Raw genomic sequence first — 5601 nt, forward strand, 5'->3', positions numbered from 1 at the left:
GGGAGTAATAGTGCAGTAGATTTCCCTACCTTTCTGCACCGCAGTATTCCGACCGTTTAAGACTGTTTCAGTCACGCTTGGAATATCTTGCTCCTAGGCCATTCCGAATTTATTCTTCTTCTGCCCTAGTGCAATACTGATGGTTGCTGCTGCCCTCCATCAGGTTCACCATATCTGGCTACCCTTACTTAGTTTGGCCTGCAGGTCAACGCAGTTTTCCGGGGTGTGGCGCTGGGAGCCATAAGTAAGAGTTGGGTTCCGTACAAGGACCAGTTACCTCGAGCCATCCCTCGCGGATACGTTGGATGTGACCGCTCTCAGTCAAAGGTGCTACCTCTGTACCGAAACCCTACACCCTACCTTTTAATACATAGATTGTTTGAAAGTAGTCAGTAAATAATTCGGCAAATTGCTCAAAATTTTATGATTCCGGAGGCTTTGAAAGAAATTGTTACTTTAAAAGTAGACAATGAAAATTATATCCAACACCTAGATAATATATATATCGGGCCCGAATGTGAACACTTTTTATTAACAGTATTATTAGAGTGCGCGAAAGAAATTAGATTAACGTGTTTAGAATTTTATAGGATGGCAGTTCGCGAAATGTTAAAACGATTACCATATAAAGACACTTTTTTTGAACAATTAGCTTTTTTAGATCCCAAAATCGCTCTTTTTGATGAAGCAAGAATTAAAATTAAAGATTTAACTTGTGTTGCTTTGCGCGTAGGTAATATTGACCTAACAAAATTAGCATTCGAATGGAGAACTCTGCCGTCAATGTTTAATGATTCAGAGAAAAAAGAATTAGCTTCATTAGAAATAAATCAAATGTGGAAAAAAATATTAGAATTTAAAGATTTTAATGGAGATAAAATATTTGGAAATTTAGAATTATTGGTTCAAGCGGTATTTTCTCTTCCACATTCAAATGCCGAAGCCAAACGTATTTTCTCGATAATTACAGATGTTAAAAATAAAAAAAGGAATCGATTATCCATTGAAACTATTTCCGCAATTTGCATAGCTCGGTCAAGTTTTCAGGCGGCAGGCATTAATTGTATAAATTTCGAAATTGATTCGCGACACTTAGAGTTACATAATTCACATAATTTATTCGCGAAATGATGCGTTTCAATGGTATTTTAATTTTATTTTTGTAATTTTTGATATTTTTATTTTAATTTTGTAATTTTTCATATTTTGTTTTTATAATTTTTGTATATTTTATTATATTTTTTTAACATATAAATTCATATTCATCTAGCCCACTTTTTATGCATGCATATATTATTACTAACAATATTTTCTGTTACAGATATTTTCCATAAATGTACTTTTTTGCAATGTGTAATATTAATTTATTTTATGTACTTGCAATGTGCAATATAAATTTTTTTTTTTTTAATGAATTAATTAATCTTCTTTATTCTTTCATATTATTTATTTTTATTTCTTATTTATTTACTTTTATTTTAGTGTAGCTATTATTTTGATATGTAATATCTTTATTTATTTGATATTTTATAAAATATAGTTAAGTTTAACATATTTAAGTTTATTAAGAATTTATTTTGCTTTTTTATAGTTAAATATTACTATATAAATATTAATATTTATTTTATATTTTTAAATAATAAAAAGATTGTGATATATTTTTGTTATGAATACTGGTGAGGTTTTTGGCAGTTTTCCTTACCTTTGCAACAAATGTTGGTATTCTTTATGTTCAGAAAATCTCGCGACTTTTACGCAATCTCCTCAACAGCATCTCACTCACTCTGGTCCTTCTCTTTAGTATTCTCTCTCTCTTCCTTTTCTCTCTTGTACGCGACCTTAACCCAACCCTGTCCTATCAATCTAACTGGCATCGCGCCATGCTATCACCCAATTACAAGCACGCTCTCAGGACCTTATCCGTGCTCCTGCGTCGATATCGACCCTTCCGGAGATTCTCGATCATTCTGTGAGTACGGGTCTTTCGTGACGCACGTCGCCTTTAGAAAAGTGAACAAAAGCTTTCGGAATTCGGTTTTGTTATTCGGATCAGATCAAGTGAACTCTCTTCCGGTTTTCTCAAGGTTCTCGGTAACGACAAGGAACTAATCAACCGCCAATTAAGCGTCGAAATACGTTTGAGCGAGAAGATTTGCGAAGTGCGGCTCGGACCAGAGTGAGTGCGCGTGAATCCTAACTGTTCTTTCCGACACCCCCCGAAACCAGAAACTTCTCGGGTACTTTATCAAACATTTTATGATTCTGCCAAATAAAATACTTTTATTTATTTTAAAAAAATGACCAATATTATTTTATTACCTTTCTTTTTTTAGTTTATTTTATTATTATACAATTATTTTATTAATATTAATATTTTATGAAAATTAATATTCTATAATTATAATTGTGCATGTATATTGTTTACAATAATATGTTTAAAGCTAAAAATTTTTTAAACTCATTCATGTCATTTTTTATTAATTATTCAATTATTTATTTGTAATTTATTTATAATTTATAAAATATTTTAAATTATTTTTAACATTATCTCAGTAGAGGTTCCATAGCATCCTTTTTCTTATAAACGTGACACATACCTAAAGGCTACATTTAATGCGCATGCGCGAAAAAAGCGCCCCCGAGAACAACACTGATCGGGAGATCTCGTCTCGATAGATGAAAATGCACTCTATTTATACGGTTTTTCGGCGCGCGCGTCTGCTATTGTTCTAACGGTATTTTTGTCATAGAACCGGCGCGCGCGACTCGGGTGTTTTCGGTATCGGTCGGTCGGTACCCGAGCGCGTCACTGGCTCTTGACGATTACTCGCGCTTAACGGCGGTTAGATGTTTATGCGTTTTGTCTATCGTTTAAAAATGGGCGCTCAGCGCCTCCGCTTTTTGCCCGACCGGTGTTCGTCGGGCGGCGGACTTCCGACGGATTGGCGGCTGGGTAAGAATGGAGGGTAACGGTGAGGTGCATCGTTATATCCTTATGTTAATAAATATTGATTCGCTTAATTCTTCATTGATAAGTTCTTATCATCAGGAGACTCAATGTACTTCATTGCTTATGTATAGTGGGATGGAGATATCGTCTTAATGATTGTAGGGGAAATCTGAAACATTATGGGACATGTTATAGGATGAATTATTTCAACCTTCTAGCGTCAACTGGAAAAAAATTGCTGCTGAGTTTGAAGAACAGTAGAACTTTCCACATTGCATTGGCGTAATCGATGGTAAACACTGTAACGATGCACCCCCCATCGTTACCCGGCACGTAGCCAGCCGGATGTCTGCCGCCCGGCGAACACCAGCCGGGCAGTGGCAGAGGCGCCTAGCGCCCTTTTTAATACTTAAATCACCGCGGTTGTGATAAACAATCATACGGCCATTATACGGTGACCGTTACGCCGAAGACCGAGCATAGCCGAACGCTGCCGGAAGATCCCGAGCGTCAACCGCCGAAACGCCGCGTCGTTTCGCCCAGGGGAAGCGACGCGTTTACCGTAATTACCCGCCGAAAACAACGCGTCGTTATCCCCACCCGGGGGCGAACGACGCAATTACCGATAGACGCTCGGGTATAAAAAGACAGCGTTTCGGCATCTCGGGACCAGAACGATTCCTGAATCCGCTCGAGCCGTACGCTCCGAGATACAGTACCAGAACCGATCCTGAAATTCGTAGCAACGACGGAACGTGAGGTTGACGTGTTCGCAGCCTCCGCCGAGCATTCTCGGTTTCCGTGCAGTCTCCGAACTCCTCACACCAATCCGACCAAATCGACGAGAACGGAGTGTTCGCCGCTCTCCTAGAGTCCGGTCTAGTATCCGACCGCTCCAGCCAGCCGGACCGTGGGTTTGCGAGTTCGCTGCCCCGTCGAGTTTTCTCGACTCCGCCACGCTATCCTCAACTCCGCGAACGGAAGCAGGGACGGAGAGTTCTCCGCCCGGTCGAGGGTATTCGATCTCCGATCGCATTCGCTACCACTGGGAATACGCGCATAATTCCGCGACAACGATCAAACGATACTTGCGAATTATAAGCACCGCGCCGAAATATCTATCGCCTAATATTACATTGTATTCCGCGCGCCGTCAAAATAAACACGGCCTTGCCGTACACGCGCCGATCGACCGCGTCTAATTTCTTGCGCGTCTCGCGCGCCGTCAAAATAAACACGCGCCGAACGACCGCACTCGATTTCTTGCGCGTTTCGCGTGCCGTCAAAATAAACACGGCTTTGCCGTACGAATATTATCAGTGGTTCGATATATCGAACATCGCGCACCGAATAACGAACGCGCATTGCATTTAGCGCGTTGCATCATCCGCCGCGCGTTCATTATTGTAAATCGACCATTGCCGACAGAGGCAAATAAAGACGATATCTTTTAACTACATCTTTTCGTGTGTCTCACCTTTTCACGAGCCTTGATCCCGACCGAGCTCATCCGCGCACTCGCGAAAAGTAACCGCGTTACAACACGTTACAATGAAGATAAATTGTGGACTGAGACACATCATAGATTTTACGTGCTATTTTATCTTCCATAATTAAGGCTTTTTCAGTGTCCAAATCAAACTGACTCTACATACTATAATTATAAAAAATTTCACAATATTGTGCTCATGCCAATCGTCTCGGCCTCCTATAGATTCATGCTTGTTGATGTTGGTGCGCAAGATCGGCATAGTGATGGCTGAATTTTCTTGAATTCCGTAATGGGCCAAATGTTTCATTGGAATGAATTGGATGTATCAATGCCATCAGTATGCTCCGCTGGCAGACCATTTTTCCCATATACATGTTTGTGGTTGATGAAGAATTTCAGCTGAATAAATTTATTCTGAGACCATATCCTGGAAGAAATATAATTGAAGAACAGAAAATATTTAATTATCGTCTGAGTCGAGCTGGACTGGTGGTAGAAAATGCATTTGGTATCATGGCTGCACGATTTCGAATTTGTCAAAGACCTAATATAAAAAAATCTCAATTTGTACACAAAAAATGTTTAATATTTATCCCTAAATAATAACTTAAAAAAATTTTTCCTTGGAAAATAATTTTCATAAAAAATAAAAACTAAAAAACTAAAGTTGTTAAACTAATTGTTTCGAATAAGGCCTTTTCTGAATTTTGAGAAATATGATCGGATCTCTCGGTAAAACTCTTTATTGTGACCCCAACAATGATAATCAGTTGGGGGGGGGCCCGACCCCCATCACCCCTACCCACCAAAATTACCGAAAATTGGGTAATCATGTATTTTAAAGTCCACTCCACAACCAAACTAAATTTTATTTTTAAATCAGCAATAGGTTTGGGTTAGGTTATATCTTCCGGAAGTAAAGCCCCCTGTACGGAGGGGTGGAACTCACTGCGTCCGCGCATACACTTTTCCATCCATATAACAATTTTGAAGTAGACTCCGCTTTGCTTTCTAAAGTGTATGCGTGGATACAGTGGGTTCCGGCGCCTCCCCCCCCCCCCCCTTCCTCCCTACGGGGGGCTCCCAGGAGATATAACGTAACTCAAACCTATTCCTGATTTAAAATTAAAATTTGGTTTGGATTAGGTTATATCTTCCG

General features: G+C 39.5%; 1 pseudogene; it reads left to right on the forward strand.

Moving 5' to 3' along the window:
- Positions 1–1880: 1880 nt before the first annotated feature.
- Positions 1881–5045, forward strand: LOC138942461 (uncharacterized; annotated as a pseudogene).
- Positions 5046–5601: the final 556 nt, after the last annotated feature.

This window comes from Polyergus mexicanus, unplaced genomic scaffold (assembly GCF_030449975.1).
Source record: "Polyergus mexicanus isolate NDT 795.1 unplaced genomic scaffold, iyPolMexi1.0 SCAF_22, whole genome shotgun sequence".
Classification (NCBI taxonomy): domain Eukaryota; kingdom Metazoa; phylum Arthropoda; class Insecta; order Hymenoptera; family Formicidae; genus Polyergus; species Polyergus mexicanus.